This window comes from Chiloscyllium punctatum, chromosome 5, assembly GCF_047496795.1.
Source record: "Chiloscyllium punctatum isolate Juve2018m chromosome 5, sChiPun1.3, whole genome shotgun sequence".
In the NCBI taxonomy this organism is placed as follows: Eukaryota; Metazoa; Chordata; class Chondrichthyes; order Orectolobiformes; family Hemiscylliidae; genus Chiloscyllium; species Chiloscyllium punctatum.
Window position 1 is genome coordinate 101,247,504 of NC_092743.1, and position 23,576 is coordinate 101,271,079.

General features: G+C 43.5%; 1 protein-coding gene across 4 annotated transcripts in view; it reads left to right on the top strand.

Moving 5' to 3' along the window:
- Positions 1-23,576, top strand: part of LOC140477269 (myelin basic protein-like) — a 184,119-nt gene that overhangs the window by 75,049 nt on the left and 85,494 nt on the right. The gene's annotated exons all lie outside the window — the stretch shown is intronic.

The following is a 23,576-nucleotide window of genomic DNA, read 5'->3' on the forward strand; positions in this document are numbered from 1 at the left end:
ATCGCATTTCCTACTAATGTTTTGGTGCCCAATCTCCAGAATTAGCCTGCAGCTACCAGGAATTGAGAAGTAAACCATAGGCTACCACAATGAGTAATCAGAGAAAACTATGACAGTGGGCATTTTAAACACAAAAGGTTTGTTTTCTCTATTTTTGGATCTTTGAACACATTTTAATTAGTTGTGAAAATATTGGTGATGTGAAAAGGATTGAAGTGCTTTGGGCAGGATAATTGGGCCTGATGTGACTTGATGAAATTTCCAATGTGTCTAGTTGGAGGTAGCAACATTACCTACAATTGTTGCTTCACTCCGGGAGTTTGTTCCCTATTTTCCTCCCTCTTCTTTTCTTTTTTTTTTCTTCCCTCCTTTAATCTTCCTCTTTCATCAGAACTTGCATTGCAGTACATTTCCACTGGGATTTACAATGCTCCAAGAAAACTGTTTCAAATACCCCATTTGCAGGCAGCAGGCATGTGAGAGTGCAAGCAAGCCCACACTATACTGTATTTTGATCATTCCTTCATTTTCATGGAGTTAAAGTCTTGCAACTCTATCCCTAACCTCTCTGTGGGATTGCCTTCGCTGTGTGTGCTGCAGCAATTGATGAAGGTGGTTTACCAAAACTTCTCAAAAGACAATAAAGGTGACAAAAATGGCCAGCGATTGATACAATCCCCAAATAATTGACATAATTTACAACCATTGCCACTGATTGTTGCCAAGAGCAATATTCTTGGGGAGGTGAAGGTGTTTTTAAATAGATTAAATCAAACGGCTCAGTGGTTAACACTGCAGCCTCACAGCACCAGGGTTCCAGGTTTGATTCTAGTCTTGGGCGTCTGTCTGTGTGGAGTTTGCACATCCTCCACGTGTCTGCGTGGGTTTCCTCCGGATGCTCCGGTTTCCTCCCACAATCCAAAGATATGCAGGTTAGATGAATTGGCCATGCCAAATTGCCCGTAGTGTTAGGTGCATTAGTCAGAGGGAGATGGGTCTGGGTGGGTTACCCTTTGGAGGGTCCATGTGGACCTTTTGGGCCGAAGGACCTGTTTCCACACTGCAGGGAATCTAATCTAATCTAATCGTATCTAAACTGTAGGCAGACTAATGTTGGTGTATGTGCACCTTATAACAGGATAGTTAATTATTATTTTCCCTCCACTCACTAACTCAGGAAAGCCAATGTATGTGTTACTAATTTCCACCGAATGTGTTCGAGGAAATAGTTCTCTTGTATTTCCACAAGTGCCACAAGTTCTATCTTTTCTTTTGATTTTGAACTACTAACTTGATTTTTCTACAATGAAGTTATAGAATCATTGAGTCCTACTGGGACTTTGGCCCAAACTGGTCCATGTGACCAAAATGTCCATCAGTGCTAGCCCCACTTCCGTGCACTTGACCTCTATCCTTCTAAAACTTTCCTGTCCAGGTATTTGTCCAAATGCTGTTTCAATATTCTTAATGTACCTACCTCAACCACTTCCACTGGCAGCTCATTCCATATGCGCACCACCCTCTGTGTAAAAGAAAAAGTTGCCCCTCAGCTTCCCTTTTATTCTTTCCCCTGTAACGTTAAACTGATGCCCTGTAGTCCTTGATTCCCCATTCCTGGGAAAGAGAATAAATGTTGTCACCCTCTGCTTGCCTCTGTAAGGACCTCCCTCAGTCTCCTGCACTTCAAAAAAAAAAGTCCTAACTTGTCCAACCTCTGCCTATAACTCAGACCACTGAGTTCAGGTAACATCCTTGTAAATTTCTTCTGCATTCTTTCCAGTTTAATAATATCCTTCCAATAGCAAGGCAACCAAAACTGTACACAAGACTCTAAGTGCAGCCTCACAAACATCCTGTACAACTACAACATAACTTCCTAACGTCTGAACTCAGTGCCTTGACTGACGAAGGCCAGTGTGCCAAAAACCTCCTTCACTGCCCTGTCTACCTGTGACTCCACTTTCAGAGAACCGTGCACCTGATCTCCAAAGTCCCTCTGTTCCACTACACTCCTTAAGGCCCTACTATTCACCATGAAACTCTGACCTTGATTTGCCTTTCCAAAATGCAAGACCTCACACCTAACTATATTAAACTCCATTTGCCATTTCTGAGCCCACTTCTTTAGCTGGTCAAGGTCCTGTTGCAATTTCTGATAAGCTTCCTCACTGTCTATGATACCTCCTATTTTAGTGTCATCAGCAAATTTACTAATCATGCCTTGTATATTCTCATCCAAAGCATTGATATAGATAACAAACAGCAATGGGCCCAGCACCGACCCCTGAGGCACTCCACTAGTCATAGGTCTCCAGTCTGACAAGCATCCTTCCAGTATTACTCTCTGCTTCCTACCATCAAGTCAGTTGTGTATCCAATTTGCCAGTATCCCTTGGATTCCATGCGATCTAGCTTTCTAGAGCAGCCTACCATGTGTAACCTTATCAAAGGCTTTACTGAAATCCATATAGACTACCAGTACCACCCTGCCCTCATCAGCCTTCCTGGTCACTTCATCAAAGAACTCTAACAAATTTGTGAGGCATGATCTCCTACTCACAAAGCCATGCTGACTGTTCCTAATCAAACCCTGTCTTTCCAAATGCAAGTCCTTTATCTTGGGTTGCTGATCACTTCGTGTCAGAGTTGCCATGGTAAAGTGTACTTTTTATGTGCAGTTTATATCCTGAAAATGTCGATGGTGATTGAATATCCAACTTTCTTTCCATTATGCGCAAACTAGAGTGGGGTGTGTTGGAAGGATTAACAAGATAACAAGGTCATATTTTCCCATATCAGACTCCAGGTGCTACACATTTGTGCAGACTCTTCATGCCCTCTGAGTCTTATCCACTATCTATCTTGATATCATCAGCAAAGTTCCCACCGATGTGTTTGGTCCTTTCATTCAAGTTACCAGTGTAGATTGTAATTTTTTTTGGTGCTGCACTGATCCTTCAGGGACTCTCAATTGTTGCATCTTGCTGACCCATTCATGCCAATATTCTGTTTCCTATGAGCCCTGCAATTCTTTATCCATGCCAATATACCACGAACTTAATTTTTGTACAATAACTTTGAGAGGAGATAAGGCTCAGAAGAGATTTTCTGGTTGGAATTCCAGAGCTACTGGCCTAAGCAAGTAATTGAGTGCCCGGCTGCCAATGGTGGAGCAGGTTAATTTGAAAGGCTGCAGGTATACCAGGGATGTGGAGCTGAGGAGGTTAGAGATATGGCGGGACGTAGCAAATTTGGCCCTGTTGACTCGCCAATAAGACATTAAATTGATGCCTCATCTGCACTCTCTGGGGATGTAAAAGACAAAATCCCACAACACTCCTAAGAAGAGTGAGGGGAGTTATTCTGGGTTTCCTGGCCATAGATATTCCCTCAACCAATTTCACTGGCAGTTAATCTGATCAGAATGACATCGCCATGTAGTCCAACAGTCAGAAATGTTTCCTATGTCACAGCAGTGACCACCCTTCAGAAGTGCTGGGCTGTAAAATGCTTTGGTACTTCCTAAGGCATAAAAGGTGCTGAATAAATGCATCTCTCTCTCTCTTTCTCTCTCTCTTTGTGTTTCTGTCCCCACACGTCATCTGATTTGGAATGATATCCCTGTCCCTTCATTGTCATTGGGTCACAATTCTGAACTCCCTTCCACTGTCCGTACACCACATGGATTGCAGTTTTCACCAACACTTGCCTGAGAGCAATTAGTGGTGGGCCAACAAGTGCTGACTCTGTCATCAAGGCTGACATTCCATTGCAAAAATAGAAAGTGGGCGTGCTGAGTGATTTGTTTTTCTTTATTGCATAAAATTACCTGGAATACACAGAAGATAATGTTCAATTTAATTACAGACCCTGAACCATTTTCTCTCCCAGTCTACTTCCCCTTTCACCTTTTTGTTTCCTTAGCTTGATTTCTCATTTTCTTCACTGTTTATACATTCAGTTAATGTAACTAATTTTAGATTATAACTATCACATGAATGAAGTAGAAACCACCTTTTTCTTTTTAAATGGTTTGTCATTCAAGTTATTGATTTTTGTTGTCAGATTAAAATTCCGTCCTATATTTTGTCAAAAGAAAACATCGTCATTAAAATTTATGCTTAGGTTTTGGTTCTGAAGAAAGCGTTGCTTCACCTTTTGTTTTGCTGCTTTGAGCCTGTGTGTATTTTCAGATTTTTAATTTAAATTGTTGAAGTTGCTTTTCCAAAGAAAAATTCCAGTGTCTGACCTTTGAATTGTGTCCCATCTCTTCCTACTTTATTCTGTGCAGTAATGCCTTTTCCTATGTGTGCAGCAAGAGGAGAAAAAATTTTCCCATCCATATAGCAGCTTTCACAGAGTCAGGGTCTCTAAAGTGTTTTATATGCCTTTGGAAATATAGTCAGTGAGATAATGTAGGCAACATGATAGCCAATTTGTGTATAGAAGATCTCTCAAACAGCAATGTGATAATTACTGGATAACCTGTGTTTTCTTTGAAAGGTTGATTTGAGGGGTAAATATGAGCCATGGGATCTTTTATGCCCTCCTTATAGGGTAGATGAGACTTCAGCTTACCACCTCACTGGAAGATGGCACCACCAGGAGTGAAGCATTCCCTCACTACTGCACTGGAGTGTCAACTTCAGTTTGTATTCTTGAATTCCGGAGTGGGACTAGAATAGACAACCTTCTGAATCCGATTTTTAGATTTGATTCATTGTTGTGACATGTATCTAAGTACAGTGAAAAGTTTGTTTTAGTTTTGTGTGCATTACAGGCAGATCATAATATACAAAGATCATCGGGTAATTGGACAGAGTGAGAAAAACAATGTTACAGTTGCAAAGAATTTGTACAAAAAGCAAGATCAGTGTCAGGTTTGACAATTGAGAGGTCCATTTCAAACCTGCAAGTAGATTTAAGAGAACATTGTTAGTAATTTTTTTTCAGACTTAGAGTTGTGGTTTAAAAGTGCAGAGCGATTGTAAGAAGGGTGAGAATAAGATCTGCTGTTGAAAGCTCGCAAAGAGTCGCTCTGTGTTGGCACCATCTTGAATCCCACCAACTAAGCAGCGTAAAGACAGAAATGTAGACTGTCAATGCTGGAAATACTCAGACATGGAAGCTGTGGAGGGAGGAATAAAGTTAACATTTCAGATCGAGGGCCTTCCTTAAAATATGAAGAAAGACGAAAAAAATGTAAAAGGGTTTGAGCAAGTGGAAAGTGGCAGGAGATTGGAGTAACACATGTGAAGACCTGGCGAGTGGCGGGGTATGATAAAATCTCACAAGGTCTCGTGGCACAAGAGGTAAAGGGAGTGGTAATGACTGTCATAAACAAACAAAGCACTTGCTCAAGGTGTGTGTAAATGGGATCTAAGCAAGAGCCAGAAAAATTAGATTAAGGCTAACACACGCCAAATGAAAAGAAACCATGAGGAGCAAATTACTGTCTGAAGTTGTTGACTTGCATGTAGAGAAGGCTGGCAAGATGCTTTTCTCTGGGTTTGCCGTGTGTTTCATCTTCGTCTTCGTGCTTCAGTGTTCAGGAGGTGACCATTGGAAAGTAAGGTGAACAATTAAAGTGACAGGTCCTAGAAGCTCAGAGGTTAAACTGAAGTGTTCCACAATGTGTAAGTGCTGGGTCATACAGTCTTCACTTGGTTTTTGCAATGTAGAGGCAATTATATTCACTGCTCCCAATGCAGTAAACCAGATTGCAAGAAATACATTTAACTCAATAACCCAGCCTTAAGGTGGTGTTTGGAATTTTAGATCAAGCAAAGAGAGGTGTCCCATCCCCAGCGTGGCATGGAAAGGTGCTCTGAGAAGGGCCAAGGTGTTAAGGGTCATCAAGGACCTTAAGGAAAAGCAAGCATCCAAGTTCGCTGGATAATAGGGAAGGCAAATGGAGTGTTGGCCTTTATTTCAAAGGGAAAGGAGTAAAACATTAGAGCAATTGTGCAAATACATATCCAAGACCGTAGCCAAACCATACCTCCTACCATTGTGAACAGTTTTGGTTCTTGGACCTAAAGAAAGATATACTGGCTTGTGGAGCAATGCAGAGGGGGTTCACAACCTTAATTCTGTTCTATAAGGAGAGATTGAGCAGTTTGCATCTGCACTCATCAGAGTTTAGGAGAATAAGAGGTGACCTTATTGAAAATTCTCAAGAGGCTTGACAGTAAATACAAGAGGTTGTTTCCTGTGCAGAAGAGCTTAGGATCAGAGGGTACAATGTTGAGTAAGGAATCACCTATTTAAAATAGATGTCATGAGGGATTTTTGTTTTTCTGAATGGTGAATGTTCTTTTCAGTTAGGTTTACTTGAAAAACAAAGTTGAGGGGTAGTTTCCCAGCTTTCTCCATGCTCCAATCATCTGCTTCCCTTCACTATCTTAATGTTACAATATTTTAAACTGATGAGCAGAAAAATGCTTGAACTTCAGGCCTGAAATTCTTAATTTTAAACCTAGATATTCTCATCTCCCTTCAATTTCTAAATCCAATTTCTTCCCTAAGCTGTGTTTTACATTTAGTGTTTTTTGACAAAACTTGCCAAAAAAAAAGACTCATTTTGATGTTGGATAAATCTTGACTATGCTTAGGATTTCAGCCTATGTTCTACTCCATAGGCTGCAGTTTTAATTCCCTGTTTACGTGTGTATCTTGAGACCTATATTTAAGGCTATGTTTTTTTTCAATTGTTTGCTTCTGAGATGCTTGTCAGTTCTTTTGTAGCTGCTAGTCAACTTTTAACTCCAATTGAACATGTGCATCTGTGATAGATGAGCAGTAGAGGTTGGTGATATGTGGGTGTGCACACATCAAATTCATCAAAGAATTTCTAAAATTGGTACAGCCCTAAAATGAGGCCACTCGGTATGTTGTGCCTGTGTTACTCTCTGTAAAAGGAACTCACTCCCACTCCCCCACCCTTTTGCTGTACTCTTTTTTTTTTGTCTTCTAGTGCATAGCCAATTCCTTTTCGAAGCCATAGTTTGAATGTTCCTCCTCCACGTTTCAGATTCTTGCCATCTGTTGTGTACGAATGTTTTACTTCATATAGTTGTTTGGTCCTTTGCCAGTGACTTGGAAGCAGTGCTGGTTCCTGAACCTTGAGTCCATAGGAACAGATTATCTATTCACTCCACCCAGACCCTTCTTGAGCTTGAAAGCCTCCAACAAATCTCCTCTTTTTAAGGAGAAAGTGAGGACAGCAGATGCTGCAGATCAGAGTTGAGAGTGTGGTGCTGGAAAAGCACAGCAGGTCAGGCAGCACCTAAGGAGCAGGAGAATTGACTTTTTTCGGGCAAGACCCATTCATCAGGATCTTCCAGTGAGTCTTGCTTGCCGTCCCCTTCCCGCCCTCCCCGCCCTCCCTCCCCATCCCACCTGCCCTTCCGCCCTCCCCTTCCTGCCCGCTCTCCCCTCCCCTCCCCACCCGCCCTCCAACCCCCCCCCACCCTACCATGGTCTACATTCCATAACAATCTAAATGGTCATTTCTCATCATCAGTCTTACGAATGACCCCAGCCACTCAAGTCCCCTGGCTCCTCCTACCTTCCGTGCCAACTCTGACCCTTTACATTCCCGATCAGCCAACATGCATTATGGTACATCACCAATGAGCTTCCTAATAACTGTAACAAAGTTTGAACTGCTGGGGAGAAAAAAAAAACACCCTTTTGGAAATGTTCTTTGAATATAACTGCTGTCCCCAATGCCCTTGTAAAGTGTTAATCTGACTGGCAAAGCATCAATAACAAAGGCTTCAACACCTCACTTTTCTTATTCTTGCATAAGTAAACATTACAATATTTTGATAGGGGAGAGCACAGAAAGAACAAATGTATTGGTACCACTTAAAGATGTCCATCAGGCAAGGTCAACAATTCACTTCACTCATCCAAATGGAATCTCTTATTTTTGTTGCTCTGGACTTTTACCAAGTATGTTCAGTGAGGATAGGGCCATCTACCCATGTTCAACAGTGTTCATCTACCAATTTCTGAACGGGTACTGCCTGAGCTGGCATGGCAATATGAGGACCATGGGAATTGGCTGGAGCCCTGAGTTAGGATTTGAATGGAGGGTATTAGGGAACATGGGAAAAGGCAGTCAGGGATGTAGTGTGTGGGGTGAGGGTTAATTGATGAGAGAACTACTACTTATTACAACAGAAATGAAGTGTCAGAAAGCCCAGGCAGCTTTCTGACCTGCCTGCCACAACACTGACTCACCATCATGGCTACCTAGTGGTTATTAGACCCAGCCTCGTCCCAAACCCATCTCCTTGCAGCAAACATCATGTGATTCATAACAGACCTGCCTTGACTCAGAAGACTTGAGAAATTCCCTGACCGAAGCTATTGCCTTGGGAACAAAATTCCATCCCAGATCCCATAAGCTATTTTGACCAGCTTCTTAACCTACCTTTTCTGCGATATGTGCATATATCCTGCATGCACAATCATTAAAACCTTTTATTTAGTTTTGTTTGTCCTCGTACTTCCCACCCAATTGTATCACTGCACGCTTCCTTCCATTAAAATTCACCAACCACTTGTCTGCCCGTTCTACCAACTCATATCCATCTGTCATTATTCTCCTCACAGTTCATAGCTCTTCAGTATGAAATATGTTGATATGAAAATGTCAGTCAGCCTGCTATCAAGCTGTGGGCAGTAAAATCTTGCCAGAGCAAGGTAGAGAAAAGCTGAAATTTCAGAATATGCACTGTACCTGCTGAATCAGGAACTTTACTGGCATTACCTCTGTCGCTTTGTGGATTCTTAGGGAGTCTAAATAAAGCTGGTCCTAATTTTCTTTTTGCATTTAGAAAGCTGCGAAGCAGTAACTTTCCAGTGGGAGGGTAGAGAGAAGCGATGTGGCATTTGGTGTTTAACCTTTGCGCTACTTTACACCTACAACATGGAAACGTTGAAGCAGAATCACAGCCTGACTCTGAAGCAGGCTTTTACTTTTTAAACTGATCATGAACAGTCAGTTGACAAGAAGACAAATTAATCTTAAGTGTGGTATTTTTGCGAATTCAGTGTGTAATTGCCAGAAGGGGAATAACAGGTGCACAGAAGTGCTGGAACCTCAAGGGTTGTAAAAGCTAATCACCTTTTAATGTACATTTCATGATTACTGAAGATAAATTTGCGAGCTCAATATTTGTTTCATTTTCACGTTATGGTAATTGTTTTTTAACAACATAGGAGTGAAGTGTTTGCAGCTGTCTGTTCTCGCATTGCCAAAGCAACCTGGGCAGCACCCATACTGGAAGCCTCGTGTCCTTAGGTTTTTTGATCATCTCTTTCTGTGCTAAGCTTTTATCATCAGTACTGTTCCCAAGGAAATGTTTATTCACTTTTTTTGGGATGTGATACAGGCCCTAAGTTCTCTTGCAAATGGATGTCAAACAAATCTTATGGCTTTGCTTCCGAGGAGGGAAGAGGAATCAACCTGGCTGATATTTATCCCTTAGGCAAAAGTGAGGACTGCAGATGCTGGAAACCAGAGTTTAGATCAGAGTGGTGCTGGAAAAGCACAGCAGATCAGGCAGCATCCGAGGAGCAGGAAAATCGATGTTTCGGGCAAAAGCCCTTCATTACGAATGGCGGCAGGAAGCCTCCAGGGTGGAGAGATAAATGGGGGGGGGGGGGGTAAGGCTGGGAAGAAGGTACAAAGAGTACAATAGGTGAATGGGGGTGGGGGTGAAGGTGATGGGTCAGAGAGGAGGGTGGGGGAGGGTAGCAAAGAGTACAATGGGTGAATGGGAGTGGGAATGAAGGTGATAGGTCAGAGGGGAGGGTGGAGTGGATATGTGGGAAGGGAGATTGGCAGGTGGGACAGTGCTGAGCTGGAAGGTTCGCACTGGGGTGAGTTGGGGGAAGGGGAAATGAGGAAACTGGTGAAGTCCACATTGATGCCCTGGGGTTGACGTGTTCCGAGGTAGAAGATGAAGTGTTCTTCCTCGGGCGTCGGGTGGTGAGGGAGTGGCGATGGAGAAGGCCCCAGTACCTGCTTGTCCTCGGCAGAGTGGGGGGGATGTTGAAATTTTGGGCCACAGGGCGTCAATGTGGACTTCACCAGTTTCCTCATTTTCCCCTCTTTCCCCCCCCAGTTCCAAACTTCCAGCTCAGCACCATCCTCATGACCTGTCCTACCTGCCAATCTTCCTCCCCACCTATCTGCTCCACCCTCCTCTCGGATCCCCCCATCCACCCATTGTACTCTTTGCCTCCCTTCTTCCCAGCCCCACCCCCCCTCTCATTTATCTCTCCACCTTGGATGCTCCCTGCCTCCATTCCTGACGAAGGGCTTTTGCCCGAAATGTCGATTTTCCTGCTCCTCAGATGCAGCCTGACCTGCTGTGCTTTTCCAGCACCACTCTAATCTAGACTCTAGTATTTATCCCTTAATCAATGTTGTGAAAACGGATCGGTTGATCTTCACATCTCTGAATAGAGCAGAACCAGACATTCCCTGAAAGACGTGTATTGGGACCTTGACACACTGACAATGTGGGAATTGCCCAGTAAGTTCTCTTCCAAAACAAGTCCTGAATAGTTAGCCAGAGAAGATTAGAGGGATTTTTAAACAAAAAACTCCCCAAAGTCCTGGCTTCTCCATTCCTAACCACAGTTTGTTCTCTTCCTTGACCACTGTGCTCCATATCAGACCTGACCCGAATGTTCCCCATCCATTCCCCACTAAGCTAACTCCCTGACCCTTTAACATGCCTTCACCCTGATTTAACTAGTTGCCAAGCCACCCACCCACCTACCTTGCCATCCTACTAGCCTTGCCATTGTACTTCTTGACCAATTAACCACGCTCCCTGTACTCTTACCCTCTTACCTGACTCGCACGCATTCAACTCCATACTGAGATACTGTTTCAATGTCCCACAACTGTTCAGTGTGATGGCACGTGCAGAAATCTGCCAGAATACAGCAGTTACGTCAGCTCTTTTGGCACAGTCATAGAGGGGGGAGGTGATGGCCTAGTGATATTATTGCTGGACTATTAATCTAGAGACCCAGGTAAAATTCTGGGGACCCTGTGTTCAAATCCCACCAAAATATATGGTGGAATTTGAATTCAATAAAAAAAAAATGGAATTAAGAGTCTAAAGATGACCACGAATCCATTGTTGACTGGTAGAAAAAACATTTGGTTCACTAATGTCCTTCAGGGAGAGAAACTGCCATCTCTACCTGGTCTGGCCTATGTGACTCCCGACCCACAGCAATGTGGTTGATTCTTAACTGTCCTCTGGGCAATTAGGGTTAGGCAATAAATGCTGGCCTAGCCAGTGGCTGCCTCATTCTGTAAATGAATGAAAAAAAAATGCTAGTAAATCCATGTCCAGACCAGGGAGTCTTCTGGCACTGAATCTTATGTTTTTTTTCAAAAGAAAAGGATGGTTTGCTTTGGCTCTCCTCCACCCACCCTTCCCAGGGACTGTCCAGCACTCAAGAGCCAACTAGATTAGAGATACACTGTGCATATCTAGAGCCTTCACCATAGAGGGGATAGGGCCCAGTAAATCAACGGATAGGCATAGGGTTTAAAAAAAACCTTGGTTCTGAAGAAGGGTCACTGGACCTGAAATTTTAACTCTGATTTCTGTCCACAGATCCCGCCAAATCATCCAAGTATTTCCAGCAATCTCTGTTTTTGTTTCTAGGATTCATATAATGATTCAAGAGCATGGTGCTGAAAAAGCACAGCAGGTCAAGCCCTGATGAAGGGCTTTTGCCCGAAACGTCGATTTTCCTGCTCCTTGGATGCTGCCTGACCTGCTGTGCTTTTCCAGCACCATGCTCTTGAGTCTAATATCCAGCATCTGCAGTAGTCACTTTTGCCTTCAAATAATGACTATCTGCAAGAAGTTTAAAAATTGTTTCAATAGCGAGGAGTTTCATTTACCCATTACAATAGTTACCTCCTTTGCACCAACAACATCTTGCATTCATAAAGAGTCTTCATGAAACGTCCAAAGACACATCAAATAAAATTGTCTCTGAACCACAGAAAGAAACATTGGGACAGCTCTGAAAAAACTCAAGTTCAAAAGAACATGAAACATTAACTCTGTTTCTCTCTCCACAGATTCTGTCAGGCCTGGCAAGTATTTCCAGTATTTTCTGTTCTTATGTTAGATAGCTCTCACTATGTCACCCTCTTGCCTGTTCTCGCTCTCTCGTTCTCTCATTCTCTCTGTCTCTGTCTCTCTGTCTCTCTGTCTCTCTGTCTCTCTGTCTCTCTGTCTCTCTGTCTCTCTGTCTCTCTGTCTCTCTGTCTCTCTGTCTCTCTGTCTCTCTGTCTCTCTGTCTCTGTCTCTCTGTCTCTGTCTCTCTGTCTCTGTCTCTCTGTCTCTGTCTCTGTCTCTCTCTCTGTCTCTCTCTCTGTCTCTCTCTCTGTCTCTCTCTCTGTCTCTCTCTCTGTCTCTCTCTCTGTCTCTCTCTCTCTCTCTCTCTGTCTCTCTTTCTCTCTCTCCTCTCTCTGTCTCTCTCTCTCTCTCTTTCTCTCTTTCTCTCTCTCTCTCTCTCTCCTCTCTCTCTTTTTGTTCCCCCTTCCAATTCCTCCCCATAGATTTAATATTTCATATGTAGTCATTTTCAAGATGTTTGTATCTTACCCACTCACCATTTTAAGCATTAGTGCCTTGTAAAAGTATACCTGCTGGGACGCATTAACAAACATCAATGCTCTCTACACAAAATAAGCTGCTGCTTCTTAAATAAGGAAGTAGCAAACTGGACACTCAGCATATTCATTTATATTGCTGCTTCAGTTCATCTTTTTTTAAAATATAGCTCTACAACATGCACTTCAGAACACATTCAAGCTATGTGAGAACATATTGCACCATCTCCCAACAGCTGACCTAACTGCAGCAAATTTATTTTTGAGATGTGCCATCCAGTGCCTGTGATGTTTGATAGCACAAAGTGAAGGAATTATACACCATAGCCAGTCATCCTACATGTGCAGCTGCAAAAAAAAAGCGTCATAAATAATACACACTTTTCCTGCTTTGACTGAGTCAAGTGTGCTTTACACAGTTTTGGATGGTGACCCCCTCGCTGATTGTAAAGAAAGGTCATTTATCCCATCTGGTTTGTCCTTGGTTCAGTGCCTCAAATTTTATACCCTTCAAATGATCTTCTTAGGATATGCAGAATGGCAACACAACAAGTTTACAAGATCTTTCACATCTAATGAAGTGGGAATACGTTGACAGTAACTTGTTTAGAGTAGCTTGTTTGGAGTATATTTAGAGTTGAACTTTATAGTATGTTGTTACTTACAGTGTAATGTTATGATGTACCACTAAAGAAATAGTGATTGACCTGAAAAGGACATACAGTCCTTTCCTCCATCCTCCTTCATTTCCTTCCTCTCTCCCTCCCTCTTTTCATTGCTTACGTTAATGAGTAATGTGCCCCTTTTTTTAAAAAAGGGAACAAAACTCTCGGAGTGCTTGACATTGAGAGTTTGCGTGGTATTTGCTTGCCTTAAAGTATCCTCCTCTTTCATAGCCAGCTGTCGATACACAGGACTAGGCTGGCTGGAAGGATGCTGCAGGTCCCAGAGCATTGGTCTGTTCAACAACAAAGTGAATCCGTGTAATGCCAAGTCATTGTGGCATGGAGAGAAACCATTCTGTCCATCAACTCCTGCTTGAGCAATCCAATCCCATTTGTCCATTCTACCCCCAGAGCCCTGCAAGCTTGTTTCCCTGAGTGTCCATCCAATTACCTTTTTTTTTTGAAATCCACAATCCCCTCCAATTCTGTCACCCTCTGTAGGCGGTGAGTTCCGACTCATTATCATTCAGTACATTGAAAAAAAATTGCCCTTCAACATTCCATAACAAGACTGCTAGGGGACATATTTGCTTGAAGAATTCTGGAGAGTTAAGAAATTGAAGCAGTTCTGGCCCAGTAAACAAATGAGCTTCTTTGAAAACTGCAGTGGTGTACTGGCTAGTTGACATCTAATTATGTTTCTATTTGCTCGTCTGAGTATGCTTTATGAGAAACAGGAGAAGGATGACTCTAATATCCCACTGAAGTACTCCCTCCTCTTGGACCAAAGGCTTCTCTACATTTTCAGCAATGTTTTAAAGAGGTGCTTCATTTTTCAGAAACAATTGTTTACACTTGGGCTCAGCTTCCTCTGAGTAAGGAAGAGTGTAATCGAACAGTGTTTCAATTTCTTCCCACTACCGTGACCCCGTGCTAGTCAGTGTATGTGTAGGTACTGGAGGACTGGGTAATACGCATCGCCTTTGGGGTGGGCATTTTGTATGTTGTTAAAGAAAAATGTTGACCATTCAGTCTGGAGGAAATGTTGCTTTATTCTCATGTTTGCTAAAGGGCATGTTTTGTGTTCTGCATCCATTGGAATCAGAAATGTTCCCTCTGCCTGTCTACCTCTTGACCTCTCTCTCTTGCCCTCTGTGTGACTCAGGTACATGTAAAACAGCCCATGGCTGTGCTTTAAAGAAGGGCAAGGAATCGCGTTGTCCTGGCCAGCATTCATCTGTTAACCAGTATCACAAAGACACCATTTTCACATTGCTGTTTGTCAGAGCTTGCTGGGTACAAGGAGAAGTGAGGACAGTAGCTGCTAGAGTGTGGCACTGGAAAAGCACAGCAGGTCAGGCAGCTTCCGAGGAGCAGGAGAGTCGAATGTGTACAAATCGATTTCCGACATTACAATATAAAGCTACACTTTTTAAAAAGTACAGTTGGCTGTAAAGTTAAGATGGACAGCAGCCTTGGAAAGAACTGTGAATGCAAGTTTCTCTTTATTTGGGAACACTTGCACCTCCATTACAAGCTCCATACTCTCAGAACTTTGTTTCCATATATGCCTTCACATGTAAATCTAGACCATGCCCATTTACTGCTACAAATAAGCAGTTGTCTCCCAGATCCCAATGCTTTCTCTTTTCATGTTCAGCTTCCAGGGATGTGTTCCAATTGTTAATTGTCAATCTGTTCGCCCTAATGAAACTCAACAGCAATCTCGTTTGCTGAGTCTGAGGTGATTCACTCTCTGTGAGTGCATGAAGAGTTTGCACTAAGTCCTGTCGTGGAAACTAAATCGACTTGACTCAACTGTTAGCAAGAGCAAAGAAAGGAACTTTATTTAAATTCTGCAGAATTGACCCCAGTACATTCAGCGAGATGTCTCAGTGTAAGGGGTACCTGGGCAATGTTCAGGTACTTGCCTTATACTGTTTTTTGCTCTCAAGGGCAAAGACTGGCGAAGACTCAAGTTGTTGTTCTCTCATCCCCTGGTCTTGGACATAACAGTTCTTCAGCTTTCGCTGAGTTCAACTGTCTAAAGGTAGAGTTGGATGTTTACAAAATTCAAACCGAGACAAGCTGGCTGCAAACCTCATCAAAGTATTGTTTACAAAGCTCAGCATAGCATTAAACTTTAGAAAAGCATTCTCTTTCAAATTTCACAGTAAATGGATAATTTTCCATTACATTTTCCCCCTTGTTGACAACAATGACAACTACAGCAACAAAAAAAAAATATAGAGCCAGAATAACTATACATCAGAAAATGCTTAGGGAACACCAGGCCTTTTCTCTGACACCAGTTACCTGAAACACTGCTTTGTTGTGGTATCGTCACTTGCTCTGGTGTGTCCTGTACACAGCCCATGTTCACACGTCATACTTGTCGACGTCATGGTAGGGTGAGATCCATGCAATTGGCTCTTCCTGCCATGGGGCCACTGATTTTACCATTTGGTATCCTACTGCCCTCCTAAGTAAGCAGTGTAGGCAGGTACACAAGCAGACTCCTATACACAACACTGAGTAAGACCAGTCCTACAACTAGTAGGACGTATAGGATCCAATGCCCCCATCCTCCCCAAAGGGAGGTGAGCCATCGGAACCAGGATTCATCTGCTGGGGAGGTGGTCGTATCGCTGCCTTCATAAGATTTATTGCATGAGTGATATTTTGGGACTCATCAGGAATATTAAAACAGCATGAGGTACCTAACATTTTGCAGATGCCCCCTCTCTTGGCTGTCAATATGTCTAGCACTAATCGATTTTGTATCCCTGCTTCCCTAACTGCCATTAACTCAGTGTTAATGACTGCTTGGCCTTCCTCCGTCTTGTTTGCTAACAGTAATACACTATATGTGAGGCCATTAATCTTGTTTATTGCCACCGTTGTCCTTGCTCCCAAAAGAATGGACCACCCAATGTTCGCTCCTGATGTAGTCCAGGGGTCTGTGAGTGTGTACCCATTCCAATGCTGTGAGACGGCCCATCAGGTGCGTTTCTTACTGGCCCTTTGGACAAACACTTGTGCCCATGGACAGTATCGCGGGGTAGCAGCACCCCTTCCATCCCAGGGGAAGGTGGTGGTACCCTTTCTCTCCACAGGCCGATATTATACCCGCCATCATTGATAAAGGAACAAGCAATGTTTATGGTCATACCATTTGCGTAAGTTGCTGAGCAAGAATCATTGTTCAAGTACAGTGTCGTAGAGCACTGGGAGATCCCCAAGTGGAGTCTCCCCTGATTGGTGCAAATACGTTTCTCCCCTGCTGTGTGGAAGGCTGTGGTCAGGAGCGTGTCAGCCTTGGGACTACAGTTAGCCTTGAGTTCGGGTGGTGGCGTGAGATTTGCCCAAATTGCTCCCCCTATCAGGATCAGGATAGTTGCCACCCATGGAAGCAGACAGCTAGCATTTCTTGCCAGCTCTCTGTGATTGGTTCGGTGGTCCACAGTTGGGCTGTGTGCAAACATATCCAACAAGGATAGCCAATGTCTAATCTCCAGTGTTGTATTAGGAACAAAGCACATGTTCTGTTCCCTTCACATCTAGCAATGGCCCTTCGCACCTCCCAACCTACTGGTGTCGTATTTATACCATTTATCTCCTGCTGGACCAATTCCACTACCGATTTAGACTCTCTATCATGCCCCGGTCGACTCCCTCCGGGTTCGGGCATGACATTAATGCTCTCCACCCTGCTTGGGGTTAGGTCCATGATCTGGTTTGGTTGGTTGACATGTCCTGGTGCTACTATCTTCTGTAGGACCTTCTGCACTGCATCTCGGGGGGTGGGGGGGGTGCAATTGTACCACGATATTCACCTGCCTCTAGATGTCAGCGAAGGGTCTATCTATTCCACACCACCAGACTCTCTCTTCGCTCTTCTGAGTCTTAGATATTATCACCTCCTACCTTGATCATAGAATATCTATTTCCCGTGTCAGGTGTCCCTTTGGCCATGGTGGCTACTACTAAATGCCAGTCACCGGTGCTGCAGGATCCCTGCATAAATATTTATTATCCCATTTATAGTTGTCCTGGCTTCTAAATGGTCATGGGTCACATGTGAAGGTCTCCTTAGTACCCTCAGTTAAGATTACCATCTGCGGCTATATCCCAAATGCCCCTGTCCTCACGAATAGTCCTACCAGGGCACTTGCTAAAAGTGTGAGCTGGGACAGCCCCATATTTGTATGAGGCTTCTAATCACTACTTGCACTTAATTGATTCCGGCGCTGTCCTCAGGCCCAGCTACACGCTTGCAATGGTTGGCGTGTATCCACGTGGCTCTTTCTGCAATCTTAACAGATGTCTGTGTTGTAAGGAGCATGTGAAACGGTCCCAGCCACCTCTTCGCCTTCTGGTTTTTCCTCCTGAAGTCTTTCACCATAATCCAGTCTCCAGGTTCTAGATCATGCAGCTTCTCTCCTGCTGGTTGGGGTACTGCTGCTTTCACTTGATTCTGTATTTCAGATAAAAGTGCAGAGAGTTTTATACAGTAACACAATATCTGATCCTCACAGTGGCCTGTTATCTGTCTTACCTTAGGTTTTGGGCCAATTCCTGTGTTGGGCGGCCTACCGAACAAAATCTCAAACAGGCTAAGACTAGCTCTTCCTCTCCTCCTAGATCTCATATACATTAGGACAATCAGAGGTGCCTTTGTCCATGCCACCCCTAGTTCCTCAACATTTTGTCAATTTATTTTTTAGGATAGCATTTTCTCTTTCCACTGTCCCACCGCTCGCTGGGTGGTAGGCACAGTGTTGTCTCATTTATTCGCAAGTAATGACTAATTTGCTGTAAGGCATTATTGACAAATGGTGTCCCATTGTTACTACTAAGCCCTTCAGGGATGCCCAATCTTGGAATTATCTCAGTTAGCAAAGCTTTAGCTACTGCACTGACATCCTGTTTAGACGTGGGAACGCTTCCACCCATTTGGAAAACATATTAACTATTACCAGACGCTACCTTTTCCCTTCGCTGGGTGTTAGTTCAATAAAATCCATCTGTAAATGTTCAAAAGGTTTTTGGGGTTGGGGGTATGCTGCCTGACTCATCTGTATTCCCCTCCCCACATTATTAGTGGCACAGATAACAAAACGTTCACAATATTTCTGGGAGTAATGAGTAAATCCCTTAGTTACCAGTGTGCCGAAATACTGTCATACATCCCTCCTTTTGACACATGGTCCTTACCGTGTGTCAGCTTTGCATAAAATGGAAATAATGATCATGGTAGACAGGGTTTACCATTGGGACCACACCATACTCCTTCCCTCACACTGCATCCTGCTTTCATCACTCACGCTTTTCTCCCGGTGTGGCCTGTGACCGTAACTCCCCTATGTCTGCTGTCGGGGTACAAACCTTTGTCATACACATGTCAGTCTGCTCACTTGGTGGCTGCTGGGCTGCCATTCTTGCTGCTGAGTCTGTCCTTGCATTGCCTTGGGAAGTAAAATCATTACGTTTTGTATGGGCTTCACATTTACACACAGCGATTGATTTAGGCAACAGGAGCGCTTCCAGGAGGTCCAAAATCAGGCCACGGTGTGTGATGGGCTTTCCAGTGGAGGTTAAGAAGCCCCTGCGCTTCTACAGGGTTCCAAAATCATGTACAACCCTGAACGTGTATCTGCTATCGGTGTAAATATTCACTGCCCTTCCCTCAGCCAATTTACAGGCCTCAGTTAAGGCAATCAGCTCCGCTGCGTGTGCTGACAGATGAGAAGGGAGTGATCCCGCTTTGACTATCTCGTAGGTAGTCACTACAGCAGACCCAACATAATTCTGGCCTGTCTCCTTGCTCCTGAATGCTGACCCATCCACAAAAAACTCCATATCTGGATTCTGAAGTGGTGAATCCTGCAAATCCGGTCTGGGGCTGCAAATTTCATTAGTTATAGCGTCACAGTCTTGTGGGTCTCCGTCTCCTTCTGTGGGAGAAGGCTAGCAGGGTTAAGGACATTACATCGCTTTATTTTAATGTTAGGCATCTCCAATAACACAGTATTACACCTGAGCCAATGTGCTGCTGACATGTGTGCGGTCCTTTGCTCGGAAAGCAGTAAGGATACTGCATGTGGGACCAGAAGGGTTAATTCACCATAGCCGACTATATCCCTGGACACTACAACAGCCTTTTCAGCTGCAGCCACTACGGGGTCTAGTTTAACTGAAAAATATGCTACTGGCCTCAATCATCCCCCATGATCCTGCAAAAGCATAGATGTCATGCAGTCACGCTTCTCATCTACCGTTTGTACAAAAGGCTTGTTTGGGCTCAGAATCCCCAGAGTAGGTGTAGTTTGGAGTGTCCTTTTCAATTCAACAAAGGCACTCTCGGCCTTTGGGGTCCACTGGTTCTGCAAGCCTTTGCCGTGGGCTATGTCACTTAGGGGTGCCTCAAGGGTTGCGTAATGTGGGATAAACATCCTACAGTAGGAGCATATTCCCAAAAAGGATAGTAATTGTTTCTTCGTGTGAGGCTTTGAAATTTGCTGGATTGCTTGAACTCTGTCTTGACCAATGGCCTTCCCTTGTTCAGATATTAAGTGACCTAAGAACTTCACCTGTTGTTGCACAAATTGTAGCTTTGCGAGACTGGCTTTGTGCCCTTCCCTCACTAGATGGCAGAGCAACGTAAGGGTATCCTTCTCACATTGTTCTTCTGTTGGTGCTGCTATCAAGCAATCATCTACATACTGCAGAAGCACTGACCCCGGGGTTAGAACAAGAGTCTCTAGACTCCTGCATAGAGCCTCGTTATATATGGTGGGGAACTCACAGTAACCTAGATAAAGCCGCTTGAAGGTATATGATTTCCCTTTGAATGAAAAGGCGAACCAGAATTGACTATCTGGGGGCACCGGTACACTAAAGAAGGCATTTGCTAAATCCACAACAGAGAACCATTTACCGTCCGGTGGAATCTGAGCTAATATAGTATAGGGGTTAGGAACATTTGGGGCACGTGGGACAACAGCATTATTGACTGCCTGCAGGTCTTGAACAAACCTCCATTCCTCCAGTTCACCGGGAACGTTTGCCTTTTTGACCGGAAAAATAGGGGTTCTCACTGCTGAGTTCTTACAGGGGATTATCACTCCAGCCTTTAGGAGGGATTCAAAGACTGGAGTAATTCTTTTTATAGCCTCTGGTTTTAACAGGTATTGTGCTCTGCAAGGATGCAGTAAATCTCTCTCGTAGCACGACTCCTGATGCACCCACTGAGTTCAGGAACCTTTCACTCATCTTTATTGGCATTGACTCTCTGAACTGGCTTGATTTAAGGACTGAATATGTTGCCCCTGTATCTACCAAAAAGGTAACTGGTGTACCTTCCACATAAACATAGAGGTACGCATCGTTGTGATATTGAACATACTGTCCACACTTTGCAATCTCAGTGCTCAATATAGAGGTGGGACATGTCTCAGTGCCTGTAAGGTTAGTAGCAGAGATTAGCATAAGCGAGTCTTCGTTGCCAAGCATAAAGGAAAGAGGCTTACCTGTACCTTGTGGACTGCCCACCTCCACCTCAGCCTTCCCCTGTCAGTCACCCTGTCACTCAGCCTCCAGGGCCGATTGGGACTGTCTGTGCGGGCACTGCCTCGCCCAGTGGTCCATTGTTCCACAAACAAAGCACCCGCCAGATCTACCTCTACCCGCATCTCTTCCACGACCTCTTCTTCTTTCTCTTCCGCGACCTCCACCTCTGCCTCTCTCTCTTCCTGCAGCACCTCCCACCAACAGCTGACCATCTGCATCAGAGTAAGCTGGGCTTTATGTGCTTGCTGTTCCATCTTTAGTTCCTGCTTATCCTTCTCTTGGGTAAGCAATCTTTCAGCATGTATCACATGTTGTTCTATCAAATTCAGCTTTCCTGTGTCCCAAGTAATACATGTGTCTTTTACCTTTTTTGCTATTTTGTCCTTCATTCTATTGATGAAGCTGTTCCTCAGGTGTGCTTCATACAGTGTGATCTCTGCCTCCGTTATGTCGTTGGGTGGTCTCAGTCCACTATGGGGGTTATGGATGTCAATGAGGCACGTAAGGTACTGGGACACTGTCTCACCTTCTTGTTTACACATTGCTATTTTGGTCATGTCCATTCGCATTGGGAATGTCTCCCTACAGGTGGTTGCCAGCGCTGCAACAAAAGCATTAAAGTTTCCATTATCTTTTCCCTTTCACTTGCTTTCTTATCTCTCCATACTGTTATCTTTTCCCTTTCACTTGCTTTCTTACCTCCGGAGGTCCCTTCTCGCATTGGGCACAACCGCCTCAATGCCCCGGTTTTTGTAAACCAAGAAACCACGTACCCGGTACGTCTTTGGCGAGTCCAACTCAGCCAGTGGTGGTTCCAAGTCTAAAATCACCCTTAAACTTGTTGTCTCCTAGAGACGGCAATCCCCTTCCCTTGGGTTTTGCTCTAATAGCACACAAGAGTTCACTGAACCCTTTTCCTACTGTATTTATTCTCTTAGAAAGAGTCTCTATGTAGGATTGCTTAACCCACGACTCTTACCCTGACCCTATTCGATTCAAACCCTGGTGCTAGGGTGATCCACAGATTCCCAGTCCTCTCAAGCAAAAGGGAAAATTCAGCGCTCGAGATCAAGTGAAAGACCTTCAAGGCGCTGGCGCCTGCGCCTCCTGGGAATCTTCAAAATCCCACCCAGTCACGGGATCCCGGACAAGCCCCCACGCTTACTGTTGTGGAAATTAAATCGACTTGACTCAACTGTTAGCAAGAGCAAAGAAAGGAGCTTTATGTAAATTCTGCAGAATTGACCCAATACATTCAGCCAGATGCCTCAATGTAAAGGAATATCTGAGCAATGTTCAGATACTTGCCTTATACTGTTTTTTGCTCTCAAGGGCAAAGACTGGGGAAGCTCAAGTTGTTATTCTCTCATCCTCTGATCTTGGACATAACAGTTCTTCAGCTTTCGCTGATTTCGACTGTCGCAAGGTCGTGTTGAATGTTTACAAAATTCAAACCGAGACAAACTGGCTGCAAACCTCATCAAAGTATTGTTTACAAAGCTCAGCATAGCATTAAACTTTAGAAAAACATTTTCTTTCAAATTTCACAGTAAATGGATAATTTTCCATTACAGCCCCTAGCAATGGAGATTATTTGGGCAGAAGTCCTTGTCCTGTACCTCTTTAGCAGAAAGGCTTCTTACCATTGGGTAATTCCAAGATTGCCTTTTGTCAGATGGCACTTGTCAGAAGGAACTTGTCAGTGACTTCCCATGTTTTCTATTTTGATCCAAAAGATATCTTCAGGTGGACCTAGCTCGTGAAGGTTACATCTGGGACATTGAGTTAGAAAGTAGGTGGATTAAACAGGTAACCATGAAATGTGCTACACCTCACCCTTGTCCACCATTTGGTGCTGTGTGATTAGCCAGTGGGTACCACTATCTTGTCCCCTTCAAAACCTGAAGCATATGTTCCAATAAAGTACAATGAATTAAGATATCCGTTTTTTTAAATCTTCAGAAAGGCTGTTTGAAATTGTAATTTTGAAATCCAAAATTGGCCTCATAATAAGCATTCATTTGAAAAAATGTAAAACCAAAATGCTTTTTCATTAAAAACAAACGGTCCATCCTGATCGACCCAAAAATACTTTATCTGCAAAGTAATCCACAAATTTTATTTAACACAGATCCCACATATTAAATATCATTAGAAAATGTAAATTTTTGTAAAACAAAGAAATGTAGACCATATATAAGATTGAATGAATAATGATGAAACTGGTCAACAGAGGGAGCTCTGTATTAAATGGTGATTTAAAAAAAAAATTTTGGTGTAATGCTCCATTGGAGGATAGATTGATAATGTATTCATATCCAGTTCAAATCCACACCCAAATCATTTGAAATTGTCTGAAAAGCCGTCACACGTTGATTTGAATTTTTCATTACACAGAATAGGAAAAGGCAAACTCCATTCAGCCCATCAAGCCTGTTGTATAATTCAGTAAGATCCTGGCTGATGTGCTTCAACAGCACTGTTCCACTTTTGTTTACATACCTCAATCTCCTGGAAATCAAACATCTGTCAACTTCTACCTGTTGAGAACAATGTATAACTTGAAGTTACTTACATTCTGTAACTTGCGTTAATAAAGGCAAGGACATTGTCTTAGTTTCAATTTTAAAACGGATTTGTTTTTCTGGTTTAGGTATTGGGAAGAG